General features: G+C 41.5%; 1 long non-coding RNA gene across 4 annotated transcripts; it reads right to left on the bottom strand.

The window, feature by feature from the left end:
* Positions 1 to 716: 716 nt before the first annotated feature.
* On the bottom strand, positions 717 to 14,206 carry LOC105304986. Of its 4 annotated transcripts, none has more exons than XR_002777045.1 (6): positions 13,679 to 14,206; positions 13,354 to 13,546; positions 11,968 to 12,088; positions 5,075 to 5,257; positions 4,567 to 4,722; positions 717 to 1,919 (listed from the first exon to the last, which is right to left on the bottom strand). It is a non-coding gene; the product is annotated as an uncharacterized LOC105304986 (long non-coding RNA). The 4 variants fall into 4 exon arrangements; XR_002777044.1 differs by lacking the exon at positions 5,075 to 5,257 and adding an exon at positions 6,296 to 6,358 and having other exon boundaries at positions 13,679 to 14,201; XR_897047.2 differs by lacking the exon at positions 5,075 to 5,257 and having other exon boundaries at positions 13,679 to 14,196.
* Between the last annotated feature and the right edge of the window lie 3,368 nt (positions 14,207 to 17,574).

Genomic DNA, 17,574 nt, shown 5'->3' with positions numbered 1-17,574 from the left:
TCCTTGCTTGACCCTTCTGACATTTAGGATCAGCCACACACACCCGGTTGGAGGGGAGGGATTTTTTGCAAAGAGCGGAGAAAGCTTTAGTTTTGAAACTCAAAACAAGTGGTTGTGAAGTAACTCAGGACATAAACAAACCTGTTGAATTAGAGCCAGTTTTCCTGCCCCCAGGGACCTGGAGAGTGAGGAGGGAAAGAGGCATGCAGAGATCCCCTAAGAAATGGAACACTAGATCCTGCTCCCCACTCGAGCTGGATGTCCAGCGAGTCCTGGGGACCAGATCGCAGAGCAGGAATGGCTGGTATGTGTGCCCGACGTGGTCCTGCAGGTTGTTCCCTGAGCACTGACATGTGAGCAAATGTGCCCTGGTGTGAGGGCAGTTGGAAGTAAAAGGGATCTTAGTCCTTTGGAGATCATTGCTTGCATTTTAAATTAAGCAGCTTTCTCCTTTATCAACGTGTTTAGTCACAGAACAACTTACCTCTTACCTTGTCTTTCTAGAAGAGCACAGTCCTCCAGGTGAGTTATCATTTGCAAGGGCTACTGATAAGAACTCATATTTAAGGTAAAGACGACAAGTCTAGAAAGCAGAACTATGTCCTTCCCTCTTTCCACTTCCTCCTCCCAAAAGAGCTCTGGGCCTTCCTGAAGACATCCAGTACAAAGAGTTTTATTTCTTGCTAAAATATGCTTTCCTGAGGGTGAGTGATAAATAATATCATTAACTTTTTATTTAAAAAATACTGGATTTACGTGGCTTCCCACTTATTAAATGCCAATAGGTGACCAACTGTCCTACTTGCCTAGGATTGTCCCCATTTTAGCACTGAAAGGCCCTCACCCTGGGAAAACTCTAAATCCCAGACAAAAATGACCTGAATGTCCTGGACAAACACTAAATGTCAATAATGATTCAGCTGGATTTGTCAGCCTGAAGCAGCATTTGGAGATTTTTTTTTTAATGGGCAAGGAAATGTATTCTTTTGAAATCAGAAGAGCTTACTTCCTAAGTGGGAAAAAGAAATCTGATCTCTCTCGGGGCTCTTTGTATTCTGCTTGGTGTTGGCAAGCCTGGCCCTGAAGATCCTGCAGAGGGAGACGCACCCTGCCTGGAAACAGCTGATTTGAGGGCAGAGAGAAGACTGTTTCAAATAGGGCCACCAGACGAGCTTGCAAAGCCTTGTCTCGGCATCTTTCCCATAAAGTCCCTCACTTTAGGTCAGGCTCTGGAGCCCCCAACAAATCCCAGTTGCTGCATAGAGCAGTTCCCTGTCTCTGAGTCACTGTCAATTCTATCTGCTTGTGCAGAGCCCTGTGGTTTGTCCCCATACAAAAGAGCAGCACAGGCATGAGGGTTCCCCTCAGAATACATGGAGTGGCCTCCTGAAGCCTCTGTGTGCATCCCTTTTCCTCGGACCAAGTATCTTTGGTTGTTTTCGTGGTGTCCTCAGACCTCACAGAATTGGCCAATGGCATGCAGATCAAGTTTCTGGTTCCAGAGCATGTAGCACAGCTTGTTTCTGCACCTTGTGGGTGAAAGGAAGGGCCTATGAGGATTAAGGACATTTGGAGTTGAGGCTTAATTCCTGAAGCCACACTGCTTCTTCCATGGATCAGAGTCTCTCAAGATATTGCAGTCAAGATGTTGGCCAGGCTGCAGTTATCTGAAGGCTTGACTGGGGCCAGAAAGTCTGCTTTCAAGATGGCTCGTCACATGGCTGTTGCACAAGGCTTCAGTTCCTCGCCATGAGGATCTCTCCATAGGACTGGTTGAATGTCTTCGTGAGAGTCAACTCCTGAAATGAGGGATCCACGAGGGAGAAAGCCAGAGGGAAGCCATGGTGCCTTTTAAGACCCAATCATACATCACCATTTCCTCCACATTCATTTGTGAGAAGAAAGTCACTAACTCCAACCTGTACTCAAGGGGAGAGGAGATGGGGAGAGAAGAGCATCGAAGGATTTGTGAACGGATTTTTAAACTGCAGTTTCCCAAAACATTAAGTGGTTGGACCATGGATGAATTTTCACAAAGGGTAGTTCCGGTAGTAACATGGTGAGAAAAACATGGGCTTTGAGTCAAATTATAGTTTGAAACCAGGTTTTACTCCTTTCTAGTTTGCAGGATCTGGGGCAAAAGGATCATCTCTAAACCTTACTTTCTTCATCAGTAACATGAAGATAACAATAGTAATTCTTATAGAGTTATTATAACATTTAAATGAGATTACCCATGCAGGGACAGACCCAAATTGTATGGGGCCTGACACTTTTACGTTTTGACAGGGCCCTCTTTAAGAAAAAAGAATGGAAATTACAATTATAAGTTAACTACAAAATGAACATTGATTTAGAATTAGAAATGGCAAAAACAACACATTTTAAAAGCTGACAAATAACATAAATATCACAAAATCAAGAAGAAAATGACAATTAAAAAAATTAACTACCTAAACATATCTCTTTAAAATACTTACTTTGCTATGTTTTGCCTGCATACTTTTTGATCACTCCTCAACATGACAACAATTTTGTAATATTTTCCATAGTCAAAAGAGAAAGATAATTCTGTCTTCCTTAGTATGCTTGATTAAAATTTGTTTTTTATTATTGAGAGCTTATTATTCAGCTTCACAACTCATTTATAATATCAGGTACTTTTTTAGGGTTGTTGTCAAATTTGGAAAACCTCTATCAGGTTTCTCTTATATATGAACTCAGGATATTTCAAGTGTTTCTGTGTAGTTAATTGAAGGCACTCATGACCCAGAGCCGGAGTCTGCATAAAGGAGGGGCCCAAAGCTTCAGCTTCCCTGTAAATCTTCCCCTGGAAGCAGGTACGTGTCAATCATGGAGACTGGCATGTACTAGATGCTCAGGAAATGAGTGAACCATGGAGAAAACCTTCATCTTTCTTCTCCATTGCCCCAGGCAAAATCAGGGATTTCCTAACCTTGATTTCACCTTCTTCTATCTCCAGTAGCCCTTCTGGGGCCCCACAGAAGGCAGGAACAAAAACATAGCCCTTGGTACGATACAGTGGAAAGAACACTGAACTCAGAATGGAAAGACAGGGGTTTGCGTCCTGGCTTTGTCACGTATCAGCTGTGTGACTGTGGTGAATTACCCAACCTCTCTGTTTTTGTTTCCTCATCTCTGAGATGGGCACAGCTATGCCAGCTGTTATAGGGATGAGTTGTTACAGGGATAATGACAAGATATAAGTAAAAAGGCTTCATAAATTGTACAGCAATTTTAGTAACATGTTTTTATTTTGGCGCCTAGAAGTTACTAAGGAATCAGTTTGGACACTATCCAACATCTATGAACGTCAAACCTTCTTTGTTCTCTGTGGCCTATAGGATTCGAATTGGGCTTTAATCAAATTTGGCATAAAGAACAGGACAGCAAAGTTGTCCATTCTTTCCACAAAAAGGTATTAAGCTCCAGCTATTGCCATAATTTGTGCTAGAAATGGGGATTCAAAGGTAGATAAGCACAATCCTGGCCCTTCAGGTATGTAGGGCAGGTAGATGGAATTCCAGACCGACAGCTGGAGTTCAGCTCCCAAGCCTGCTGGGTTCACAGCCTTGGCCTCCCTGTGCTTCAGTGTCTCTTTCTGCCAAAGAGCATGGCTAACTGCCAAAGAGGGATGTGCAAACAAGTGAACAAAAGCCCACAGACATTGGAGAATACTCGGACAGTTGTCTAACAGAGCCATCAGAGGGCTACACAGAGCCCCGCGGAGACTGGCTGTTCTTCTTGGGGAATTTTCTGGAAGCTTTGAAGTGTCGCCAGGGCTAAGAAGGCTGGCCCATCCAGGAAGTATAGTCACTTGTAATTTACTCCTCCACGTGGGCTCTGGAGCTCCAGTCTCATAAATTCATCACCCACTCAGCCCCGCCCTGTATAAAGGAAGAGTGACAGGAGGGGGGATGGAAGGGAGGAATCGCTAAATTAAGAAGGTCCCTGGGAGTGACTGGCCTACAGACACGACTGAGTCCCCTGGGTTTCTCTCTTTAAAGTATAAATATTTCCAACTAAGATCACAGACTCCCTCATCATAAAATCAATGAAACCACACACAAAAAAAATGACCTCCCGCTTGACTGCACCAGAAATATCTCAAACGAAGTCACTTCCCCTCCCGCAGAAGCAACTGTGCTGGTGCTCAGGATTTGAAATCCAGGCACTGCTGTTGAGAATTTGAGGCTAAGAGGAAAGCAGGTGGGTTGGGTGCATGTCTGTCTGCTTTTACTTGCTATGTTTTGTGATGGCTGCTGTGGAACTCCTGCTGCAATATGAGATTTTTTCCTGGAGGCACACCTGGGTTCAAGCTCCAGCTCCTCTAATTACGGGCTGGGTGTCTGAGAAAAGCAGAATCTCTCCAACCCAGTTTCTTCATCTAATAAATGGAGGATAATAATGCAAGTTTGGCCGGCCCTACAGGGGAGGCGACAAGATCAGGAGATCTGTCCAGGCAAATGCTATGTAAACCACAAAGCTCTTGATAAATAACGGATTTCTTATTAAAAGATAAAAGCACCAATCCTGCTAATGTACCTGTTGGAACTTCTTATGCTGATTGAGATGAGGGCTAGAATTAAACAATGTCACCAAGGGCCAGCTCCTCCTCATCTCCCACAGTGTCTACAAGTCTCGTATCTTAACAGACACCATGCAGAGGAAGGGGGGGCGCCGTCTGCTTTCCAGTAACTTCTGTGGAAGAGAGATGGAGAGAGAGGAGTGAAGAACTCTTCTTTTTCCAGACTTAACATACGTATCAAATTGCATTGGCTTTCTTTACATAGCCAGGGGATGAGATATGCCGATTGGCCAAAAAGAAATCAAGGCCCATACCCGGATTTGGAGGAATTTTCACAATGCCAAACAAATCACATTTGGACGAGTTATTTTTATCAGAAGAAAAGTGAGTGGATGCTGAGTTGCAAAAACAACATCGATCCAGTACAGTCCACCCCTTTTAACTATTCAATATTCACCTATATTCACCTATATTCCCTTAAATATACCTTCAAAAGTTCCCACTCTCTACATAAATATAAAAAACCTCTTTTCCCAAAAGCGATGAGCCACAGTTTCATTCATTCTGGTTGTCTGGGTGATGTGCAATCATCATATGTGGAGCTCTTATGATCTTGTGTGGTGTAAAGGCTAAGTGGTACATGGAATCACCTCTGATGTACTCAGAAAACAGGAACGGAGAGAAAACAGGGTAAATGCGGAGAAAACTCTCATTTGGAAAAGGAAAGAAAAGGAAACAACTGTCAGTGGTCACCAGTCCACAGCCCATGTCATATTTTACCAGGAATCACATGGACGTCCTGCACAGGCAGCAAGCATGTATCTTCCCTAGGTTTGCCCTCTGGAAGCCGCCCTTTGCCCTTTGCCCTCTGTGGCCCCTGCTTGTCTCTTCAGAAAAAAAAAAAATCTCTCCTGTGGATTGTCCTTCATGGGCCATACGACATGTACATTGAAGAGGATGGTCCTTCTGGGGGCTGTTCTGTTTTAGCAGCTCTCTACCTGCTGATATGAGTTTGGGAGTCTGGAAATCATGATCACAGACCACTGTGGGCCAGATTTGAGGTTTCTTTGGCAAAATGATGCCCTAAAAAAATTAATGGGTTGTGGCAACATGGATGGATCTTGATAATATCAAACTAAGTGAAATAAGTCTGACAGAAAAGAACAAGAACCATGTGATCTCACTCATATGTGGGATATAAAACAAAAGCAATACACAAACACACCAAACAAACTCATAGACACAGGCAACAGTATGGTGATTATCAGAGAAGAAAGGGTGGGTAGAAGATGAAAAGGATAAAGAGAGTCAAACATATGGTGATGGGAGGAGACTAGACTTTGAGTGGTGAGCACACAATGGAATACACAGATGTCGTATTATAAAGTTGTACACCTTAAACTAATATATCGTTATTAACCAATGTTACCCAAATAAATTAAATTTTAAAAAATGTTAATGAGATTCCGGTTAATTTGCTTCTGGCTAACACTATGAATAGTAATAAGGGTCAGAGATCTTACTGGATCATGGTCTTTGAAACTAGAACCTGCCTAAGAATAGTTATCTCCTAGCAATAGGCCCAGGTGCTCTGGTCATCCCTTTTGCCCTCACTTTAATATTTCTATCTTGTCCTCTACCTGAGAATAATCTACAATGACAGGTTAGGTGGGGATGACTCACAAAACTACCCCTTCCTCACAATGACAACAAAAATATTAGGAGTAACATTTATGGATTACTTACTGTGGGGCAGGCACTGTTTTAAAGGTTTTGTGTGTATTAACTTGTTTCATCCTCACAGCAACCCTATAAGACAGGAACCATTATTCTCCTTTTGCAAAAATTAGTCATGGAGTAGTAAAGATCTTGCTCTTAAGTGCAGAGCAGGGATTCAAACCCAGGCAGCCTGGCTCTATAGTCCTGCTCTAACTACTCTTCTGTGCTGCTCGCAGACTGCATCCTGCTGCATCTTCCCAAGGGGACTGTTGACTTCTTTGTTCAAGGCATAACAGGGGGTGCTTGGGAGGGGTCTCTTCCAGGCCTTGATCTTATTTCCTGTTGGGTTCCTATGTTCCCACCTTTCTTCTGCTAACTGTAACTTGAGGGTAGAGAATTGAGATTTTACTGTATTCCCAGACAACTGTAACTGCAGGCCATTGGCAAAAAGACAACTCTTAGCAAATCTGTACTTTCTTCCCTCTCACTGTTGCATAGACTGGGTTCAGTTTGTCTCCTTCTTAGAAGACCTCGCTGAAGAAAGTATCGGCACACTCTAAGATGTGAGATTCTCTTACAATACCTTTTAATGTTAAAGCCTGAATCTCAAGGTGTAACAGGCAATAGATTAACCAGCTGTTTACTATAACATAACAAAGAATTACTAAATTCTCATATCAGTTCTTTCCCTTCACCAAAACGTCTCTGCTTAGCCTTACAAAATCCCACTTCTGGTATGAGATTATGTTTCAGTTAAAAACTTTTGGTTTCAACCTGAACTAAACTATTTAAGCAGAAAATACATTTATTAGAAGGCTACTGGGGTCTCTGAGAATGGACGGGAGCCTGGGGATCATGGTTAGGAAACCTCAACAGTGATGCCCTTGGAGGAGGCACCAGGTCCGTGCTGGCCAGGGGGATGGTGCTGCAGCCAATCCCTGTTTATTTGTTCCCTGCTCAAGATTCCAGTCCCAGGGAAGGAACATCAGATTGGTCAGCCTTGGGTCATCTGCCTACCTCGTGGCTAGGAGTAGGTAGGACCCACCAGACTATGCTTGATGCAGAAGAGATGATTCCAATAAAGGAAAGTAGGGTGCTGTTACGGAGAAGAAGTAGATGCAGAGCAGCCCAAATCCAGCAAACTCCCCTTATACCTAGCAGTGCTGAGCACATGGCAATGTAGTTAATCCAGTTTAGTCAAGATAGTTGGATCAAAATGAGAACAAGCTGGATAGAGGCCGAGAGGAAATCAAATAGCAGTTAGGTGAACGTCAGGGACTATGACTGTTCCCAGCCAAAATTTGTCCTTTGATGTCGTCTTCAGGGACAAAATTCTACATTCAATCTGATTTACTGTGGTACGACTTAGGCTCTTAGGGGTTAAAATGTAACAAAACAAAATTTTGCTTTAATCAATGTTAGTTTTGTTTACTTTGAGTGTTTGTATCTGTAGGGCGAATACAAATGCATTTGACTGTCAGCATGTGATTAGGTTCTCGGAAGCTAGTGATTCACTCCCTGACTCATTCATCATTTAACAAATCCCTTAATGAATATTTATAGAGCAGTTTCTTAGTCCTGGACACTGTCTAGGAGCTAAGGAGATACAAACATGGATGACATACTTTCTGTCCTCAGGGGCTTCATATCCATGTGGTGATAGAATAGAAATACTTCAGTCTACTTGGAAGGAATGGTTCAATGTAAAGGCTCTGAAGCCAGACAGAAAAGTGCAGCATTGGGTTTAAATCCTGCCCATGTGACCTTTGGCGAGTTACTTAAGCTCTCCAAACCTCAGTTTTCTCATCGTTATACTGGAGATAAAATAGTTTTTAATTCAAAGAACTGTAACTGTCTTCAAATTGATTAATAGATTCAGTGTAATCCCAGCATGTTTATTTAAAATGGAAATCGATAAGCAGAGTAAGTCTAAACTGTATATAGAAATACAAAAGGCCAAGAATAGCCAAGACAATCTTGAAGAAGAATGAGCAAGAAGGCTCACACTACCGTGTAACTTGCCTTATTGTAAAGCCAGTGTAACTAAGACAGTGTGATATTTTGGCCCAAGATTAGACGTATAGGCTAATAGAATAGTCTAGAAATAGACCAACATGTATAGATCACTTAATTTATTAATTTATGAAAAAAAGATGATATGCAGAGCACAGGGGATAATTTTTTTTTGGTAACAATATTTGTCTTTTTGTGTTCTTTTGCTTATTTCACTTAGCATAATGTCTTCAAGATTCATCCATGTTGTCGTATATGTTGGAATTTCATACCTTCCTAAATCTGAATAATATTTTATTGTATATACATTCTATATTTTGTTTATCCATTTGTTCATTCAGGAACATTTGTGTTGTTTCCATCTTTTGGCTACTGTGAATAATGCTGCTTTGAACTTTGGTGTACAAATATATGTTCAAGTTCATGCTTTCAATTATTTTGCGTACATATTCAGAAGTGGAATTGCTGGATTATATGCTAATTCCATGTTTAATTTTTTGAGGAACCATAATCCATTTTACATTCCCATCAGCATTGCACAAGGTTTCCAATTTCTCCGCATCCTTGCCAATACTTATTTCCTGCTTTTTTTTTTGTTGTTTGGTTTTTGTTTTTGATACTAGCCATCCCAATGGGTGTGACCCAATTTTTTTAATTTACTTTTTGTACTGCTAAATGAGTGAGTGTCTCACTTTGGCTCATCATGCTTACTGGGCACTATTAATACTATGAATTTAACATTTAATAAGTACCTTCATGTAATAGGAACTGAACTGAGTTCTTTAACTTATGTTATTTAATCCCCACAACAATAATTTTTTTGGCAAACTTAATTGAGATATGCCTACAGGAAAGTGAACACATCATAAGTGTACAGATTAATAAATTTCACAAACTCTACATATACCTACGTAACCAGCACTTAGATCAAAAGCTAAAACATTACCAGCACCCAGAAATTCCCTTTGTGCTCTCTCCCAGTTCTACCCAGTCCCCCAATCCCCACTTACTCACAATAAAAAGCAATGATAACTAACACCTTGGCTTTAAACCCATTTTATAAAATGGTTCATAATTTTATAAAAATTTTATAAAATGGAATTTTATAAAAACGGAATCGTAGAAAAAAATCTTTCATATTTCTTTGATGAATAGTGAAATTGAGCACTATTTTCATGTTTATTAGCCGCTTGGATATCTTCTTTTGTGGGGAGTCTGTTCAAGTCTTTTGCCTGTTTTTCTATTAGGTTTTCTTTTTTTCTTTTTAAATGTGCAAGTCCTTTATATATTCTACAAACGAGTCCTTTGTGTGCTGTATATTGCAAATATCTTTTCTCATTTACCTTTGCACTCAGTGGTGTCTTTTGATGAACAGAAGTTTTAAATTTTAATCTAGTCCAGTTTATTGTTTTATTTTAATGGTTAATACTTTTTGTGTTCTGTTTAAGAATCTGCCATCCTCCAAGGTCATGAAGACATTTCATATTTTATTTTAGAATATTTATTAGTTTTTCTTTTACATTTAGATTTATAAGGCATCTGAATAAATTTGTATGTATTAGATGAAGTAGGAATTTGAGATTCACTTTTTTCCATGTGGATAGCCAATTTAAAATGAATAAGATTATGAATTTGGCCGAATACAAACTCCTTTATGAAATTCTCCTATAGAATCCAACTTATTAACTAATTAGTTAATTTTAATTAATTCAATAAACACTTTTTGCCCATCCAGTATTTGCTAGTTTATCTGCATTGCTAAGGGAAGGCCTCTCTAAGAGCTGACATTTGAGCTCAGACCTGATTAGTGAAACAGCCACGAGTGGAGTTGGGGAAGAAAATTCCAGGAAGAGGAAACAAGTAGGTAGATAAAAGCTTGACACATTCAAGGTACAACAAGAAGGCCAGCGCGGCTGAAGTACAATGTTCAAGAAGATGCGGAGCACAAGATAATTCTTTCGAATGTGAGATCAAAGGGAAGAACAGACTGATATCACTCCAGACAATGGAGCAGTGGCTATGAAGTTCTGAGGGAAAACGTTCTTCAACCTAGAATTCTCTCAATCGAGAGTGAGGGCAGAATAAAGTCATTTCCGACTTACAAGAACTTTTACCTATAAAGCAAAGTTTCTTAGGATTTTTACATGGCGATCTACTCGAAGAAGGTGAGGAGGGCAAGAGGGAGAGAGGAGCCGACCCAGGAAGATGATGAGAAGAGCCACCGTGAGAGCAAGTGTGGGTTCCCGGGGGGAACAACTGGGTCAGACTGGAGCAGGTCTGGAAGATGTTCTGAGTATTTTCAGCTGCTATTTGTGCCCCTTCCAATCCATTTTCCACAATGTCGCTCATGTAAACTTGATAAAGTTTTAGATTAGCTTCCCCCCTCAGTTTAAAATCCTTTGATGGCTCCCCATAAGTTTCAGAATAAAATTCAACGTTCATCGCAATATAAAAGGCCCTTCGTTACTGACCCCCGCCCAATTCTCACCACTCGGCGTGGCCACTCAGTCCCTCGGCTCCAATCACTGACCTTTCAACAGACTTCTAAAGCTACTTGCCACATTGGAGCCTGTTTATCCGCTGTTCTCTCTCAGCAAGGAAACCCTTCCTCTTCTCTTTCCCTGGTAGATTCTTCCTTGTTTTTCAAACCTCATTATCTTGGGGAAACCTTCCTTGGCCACCCTGTGCTCTCTTCCCACCCACCACTGGCTTAAGTCTCTGTGATTCTACTGCATGATTTCTCTCTGTTGCTCACCTCCAGTATCATCTGCCTCTTATTATTTATTTATCTGTTCTCACTAGATTATGATCTCTCTGAGAGGAGGGACTGCATTTTAATCATTGTCGAAGTTTCTAGAATGGCTTCTCTTAGTCAGACTGCTTAGGTTAAAATCTCAGCTGCATTACTTGCTATGTTGTCTTGGGAACGCTGAGTCTAGTTCCTCACTTGTAAAATAATGTGGTGTTTTTATCTGCAGCACCTGGCATGCAGAAGGGATTCAGTAAGGTGTGTGGAATAAATCCATGCAGATGGGCAGAGTTCCCCGGAGTGGGAACCTCTCAGCAGGGGAGTAAGGATGACTCACTATCTTGATTCCTCCTCTCCCCTCCCCTCCCTTGGAGAAGTGCTCAGCTTCCTCTCTAGGACCGTTATGACTTGGGGGTTATAAGGAAAATCTGAAAAATGCAGGCTCTTTTCCTTTTCATGTTTATCCATGTATCGACCTAAGGAATTCAGTTATCTCACAGAACAAAAATTTCTAAAGTGTGTCATTGTTTGACCTTTCTTATGAGGCTGTCTAAACATGGTGCTACTTAGGACCCAGGTAAAATACAGGATACCCAGTTAAATTTGAATTTCAGATAAAAAAAAAAACATGTAATTTTGTTAGTATAAGTGTGTTCCGTGCAATATTTGTTTATCTGAAATTCAAGTTTAACTGGGAATCTTTTTTTATTTGCTAAATCTAGCAGCCTTACCTCTGATTCCCTTCTAGTCGTTGCAAAGTGAAAATGCAGCCCCACTGCAGGGCTAATGTTTTGTAATGTGCACCATCTAGCGGTTACATGAACAAAGAGCACACCAAGAACCATCTCCAAGACAACCTGAAACCAGCATTGCGTGAAAGCTGAAAAGAAACAATTCTGCTTTAATTTTAAAAATTCTTTAAAATTTTTTAACTTACTTCTTTGGATGTGGTGTCTGTGATCAGATCAGCAGCTTAGAGAGTCCAGCGAATATGTGAAATCCCTGGTAAGCCGCCCAGTGTTTAAATAGCAACACTCACCCGGCTGAGGCCTTGGGCTCTGTTAACATGTAAATGTGAATTAAACAGCTTTGTCCTTCATCTATTGTAGTTCCTAGCATTGCTAGTGATTGTTTTACAATAAGCACATGGCATCCAGAAGTATCTATCAAGTGCAGTAAATGTCAGTTGGTGCAATTTTGTAAAACCCAATTGAACCTGTAGGGAGATACAAGAAAGCAGGTATCTCCTATTTATCATTTTACCAAGGCGGTGTGGAGTTAAGTGCAAAAGGGAATCGGCACCTTCCAGTGGGTCTCTGGCTGCTCACTGGAATCACCTGTGCCTTCCCCTTCCTCTCTCCCACCCCCTCCTTCTCGTCTTTTCCTTCTGTTTAAACCATGTGAGTTTATACATCTACATGGTGTTACCTTAAAGTAGTGCATTGTGCAATGCTGAAAACTTATTAAGAGATGGACAATAAAATCAGATTTCACTTTAAAGCTTGAGATACGTTAGGGATAAAATCTGTCATCCTCTGCATATCCACTGAGACAGAGAGGCTCTTCGTTTTATTTTGTTTTGTTTTGTAGACAAGGCTGAAAGGCACAGGAGCTTCCCTGTCTCCAGTTTCTGTGGTTCTGTGATTTCATCACGAATACTCATTATGAAACGGTATAGACACTTTGTTTAAAATTTAGCCAGGATAAAAACCCAGAGCTCAATTCGTTCTTTGGAGAGGTTTAAAAATAAGCTAGCGGGTGAGTGGGAATTTGGGGATGAAAATATATTTTCAAATACCATCCAAATTGACAAGGTATTTCTATATAATTGTAATGGCAATTGTGATAATAATGAAATAATACCTGCAATTTATTGAGGGTCTCTTAATTGCCAGACATTGATCTGGATGGTTCCCATACGTTGTCTTTTTGAATTGCCGAAGCAACCCAGCGGGCTAGAGACTATGTTCCCATGTTATACACAAAGAAACTGAGGCTCAGATTTTGTATTTTCTAAGATGACACAGCTGGTAAGTGGCAGGACTGTTTTTCACACCCAGCTTTGTCTGACTGCAAATCTTTTGCTCTTCCTACTCAGATATTCTGCCAAGGCTACGATGCATAGTTCTGCAGAATTCTTTCTCCTCTAAGCTCATGCTTGCAATGGAGAGCTCTCTGCCAAGTCCCTCACATGTCAATGACACTCAATTTCCAGCCACACGGCCTGGTATTTTGAAGTCCTTGAAACCAGATTTCAAAAAATTCACTTCCTTTTGGCTGGCTCTAAAAGTCAAAAGTAGTTTTCATTTTTCATGGCACTTACCTTTGAGTAGCTGAATCACCTTGGGAGTCCTACTGGGGCTTCAGGGATGACATTAAAAACTGAACAGTCACACCTCGGAGATATTGTGGGTTCAGTTCCAGATCACCACAATAAAGCAAGTATCGTAATTAAGTGAGTCATTATCTTTTTGCTGGTGGAGGGTCTTGCCTTCAATTTGTAAAAAATGCAACATCTGTGAAGCGCAATAAAGCAAAACAATACAATGAGATATGCCTGTATCTAAGGCTCTATGGAGCTCCCCTGGGAAGAAGGAACAAAAAAACTATCAACCATTTATGAGAGGAACAGGTGGAGATATACCAACCCAGAAACAGTGTTTCAGAATCAATCCATTCCTCATGCTTCAAATTCCCTCATGCTGAGATGATGTCATGCTGGGAAAGCTTCTATGACCTGCCTCCACCCAGATCCATGAGCTGTTCCCTCCAGGCTCCCACCGCCTTCACACATGCCTCTGTTCTCGCTCTCAGCACACTGTATCGGAAGCTGTGGGTTGCGGGGTGTGTATACATACACATCCCTTTCTCTAGGCTGTGGGCTCCTGGGCAGAGCAGAGCTGCTCTACACTGGCTCAAGCTTCCTCCACGAGTTTGTGGGTATGCAAGAGGAAAGGGTCCCAGGCACATGGAGTGGGCAGTGAGCTACAATGAGGTACCTTGCAGGGCCTTGCTTGGGGACTCAGGACTGCATGGGTTAGTCACTCCAGAGGGTTCTGACAACCTTTATGGTGTTATTGTACAGTAAATCTTGTCCACATCACAGCCTGAGCTTTTTCTGAGCATCCTAGGTTTTCCTGAACATCTTCAGCCTCTTTTCTGTGACTCCATAGCTGGCATAGGACTTAACACATCACATTTATTTTTTAATTCATCAAGTACTTCTTGAGAGCCTGTTAAAGGCTAGGAGCTGGGTGCCAGGAATACAATGGTGAATAAAACTATCATGCTCCTGCCCCCAAGGAAAAGAAAGATTTACAGTCACTGGTACTGAAATTCTCTCCCCCAATACACCATGAGTTCCTTGATGGTGCAGATTAGGTTGTATTTACTTTTTAACATTTTCACTTTATTTTATTTTTTAGTTTGTTATGTAATTCACACACCATAAATGCACCCTTTTAAAGAGGACAATTTGGGTTTTTAGTCTATTCACAAGGTTTGTATCTATCACCCTATCTAATAGCAGAGCATTTTCCTTGACACTCCCCCTCCCCAAAAGAAATCCTATACCCATTAGCAATCACTCACCATTGCCCCTTACCCCAGGCCCTGGCAACCACTAATCTACTTCCTGTTCCGTGGGTTTGCCTTTTCTAGAGATTTCACTTACACGGAATCATGCAGTGTGTGGTCTTTTATGTCTGACTTCTTGCACTTAGCATATTATTTCCATGGTTCATCCGTAAGGAAGCATATCTCAGTGCTTCATTCCTTTTTATGGTCAATAATATTCCATTAAATAAATATACCACATTTTTTATGCAGTCATCAGTTGCTGTATAGTTATATTTACTTTCGTATTTTGTACTTCAGTATCTTCCTCCCTCCCTTTGCCCTCAAATATTTATTATTCCACACATAGCACATTACAGGCACTGTAATCAAACATCTGAAAAAGGTCCCAGTCTGAGGAAATTGAAAGGCAACATTTTATATATCTTTAAATAAGTGCTTTATTTTAAAAGTCTTAGATTTACAGAAAAGTTGCAAAGATAGTACAGAATTTCCGTATACCCATCACCCAGTTTCCCTTGTTGTTAAAAATCTTACATACTATGGAACGTTCGTTCCAACTAAGGAACCAGCATTGTTACATTACTGTTAACTAGACCCTACATTTTATTAAGATTTCACTGGTTTTTCCCTAATAGCCTTTTCTTGTTCCAGGATCCCATTCAGGATATATTGCATTTGATCGTCATGTCTCCCTAGGCTCCTCTGATCTGTGACCGTTTCTCAGGCTTCCCTTGTTTTTGATGACCTTGAGGAGTACTGGTCAGGTTCTTTGTAAATGTCCCTCGGTTGGAGTTGGCCTGATGTTTTCTCATGATTAGACTGGGGTTTTGGGTTTTCAGGGGATGGCCACAGAAGAGAATAAAGACGTCATTCTAAAATTGCTGTGAGGAGCCCTGAAACTAAGAAGTGAGACCAAATCTGCCAGATTTTTCAGAAAAATCAGAGAAATTTTACTTTTGAGAACTTCAAGTGGTAGAAGTGGTGGATGAACCTTTATCTGACGTATAAACACAACTTGACATTTGTTTTTATCTCTCCCCATTGGTTCTAGAGTGTGATGTTGGAACAGTCACACTTTTCTTTTATCTTTCTTGGTATCTATACAAATTTGGAGCTGATGATCTCCAAAGCCTCTTCCCACTGAGATAGCTTATGATCTAAGAGATGATCCTAAGTTCCTTCGACATTCAGCAAATTCCTAAGTTTGGCTCCCCCCTTTCCAATATCAATCCCAAGCTGTTGTATTCAGGTGACATATGCCTCCAAAAAATATGCCCACTTCAATTTCACTTTTATTTTATTTTTTTTAAAAATGGTAAGTAGCTTTCTTTCTTTTTCTTTTTTCTTTTTTATGGTGACATTGGTTAATGAAATCCAATAAGTTTACAATCCCACTTTTAATACCTCCCTTGCAGATAAACACACTAAAAGAAAACAAACCCTAGACCTTTGCCGTGTGGATCTCCACTTTGAGGAGCCCAGTGAGCATTCCAGAGCAGCAGTGCCCAGAGCAGGACCCCTGTCCTGGCTGTCCCTGATCCGCTGCTGACACAGCACAAGGGCCAGAGTGATGAGGGTCACAGGAAGATCCACACACCACACAACGCTGGAGACTCTTTAACCCCAAGGGGCTGTTTTGGTTCAGCAGCTCCTGTGGCTCCAATAAGTTAATCACTGATGACAAGAGATTAATTTATAACCGCACAGCAGACAAGATAGTTCAGGCTTCGGTGGGGTGGCACTGAACTGTGGCATGGGGCATTGCTCAGAAGGTGCCTGGATGTGCAGCTGGGTGGAGAGGCTGAGAACTTCAGATCCACATTGCTTCCTAGAGGCCACCTGGTCCAAATAGAGAGGGAAAATATTCGCTGGTCTTAAAAAAAAACACCTGTCCAGGCAATAGCCAGACACATTAGGAAAGCCCAGTTTAAAAAGTCCAATTAAGAGGGAGCATCAGAAAAAATTTAAAAAGAAGGAGCATTGGCCTGCCAACCCACCCGGGGTCCCCTGACCAACCGTGTAGGAGGGGAGCAGGGAGAGAGGAGGCAATGGAAAGATGGAGAAGAATGGACAGGAACTGGGGCATAAGAAGTCATTCCTACAGCCTGAAGCACCAGCTTGTGAATTGTTCCCTCTCCAGTGAGGGCAGGTCTTTGAAGATCTGCCCTCTCATCCCACATGCACCCACCTCTTCGCTCTCCTCCCTAATTCTGGGCCCAAAAGAGGTGATGCACAGGCCCCTCTGGGGCCTGATTTTTATGCTTCAGACATTGCTTTTACATCAAGTAAAATGACCGTTTTCTGACACATTGATGAGCATGGCTGGAGACGTAGGCTGTGGATGCTGCCATTTTGTCAGCTTCAGTAACCTCTTATTTCCAGCCAGGATAGTCCTTAAGTCAAGTCTATTCATCAGGAAAGCCTCTGACAATACTGCCCTGATGGAACTGAGCTCGGAGGGCTATTCGTTAAGCCACAGTCTCACTAGAGAAAGAAGATTTTAAAAAGCAATGTAAATGGAACTAAAAATAGGAGTGCAGCTTGCATTACAAATGGGGGGCACAGATAAGAGAGGAAATCCTCTGTGCGTTGCTAAAATGTGGGCTTCCTACCCAGGAGGATTCTGGAAGCCCAGGTGAATGATAGGTGACTTATGCTTGATTTTCTACCAGGAGCCTGATTCTCATCATTTTGATTCGATCCCACTGCCCTGCCCTGTAAATGCATCCCATGTAGTGTCCTGTCTCTGTTTTTGTTGATGCTGTTCCTTTGACTCAGAATGCCCTTCTCTCCTTTCTTCACATCGTTCACTTTTGTCAACCATCAAGACCTGGCTGAGGCATCATCTCCACCAGAATGCCTTCCGTGAAACTTCAGGTTGGACCACAGGTTCCTTTGGTTTTGTATATAAGGTTTCTTATATCTATTGCAACAGTATCTGTGGGTTCTCAACCCTGATAGGTGG

This window comes from Pteropus vampyrus, unplaced genomic scaffold (assembly GCF_000151845.1).
Source record: "Pteropus vampyrus isolate Shadow unplaced genomic scaffold, Pvam_2.0 Scaffold358, whole genome shotgun sequence".
NCBI lineage: Eukaryota > Metazoa > Chordata > Mammalia > Chiroptera > Pteropodidae > Pteropus > Pteropus vampyrus.
This window is presented reverse-complemented; position numbering and strand designations above follow the sequence as displayed.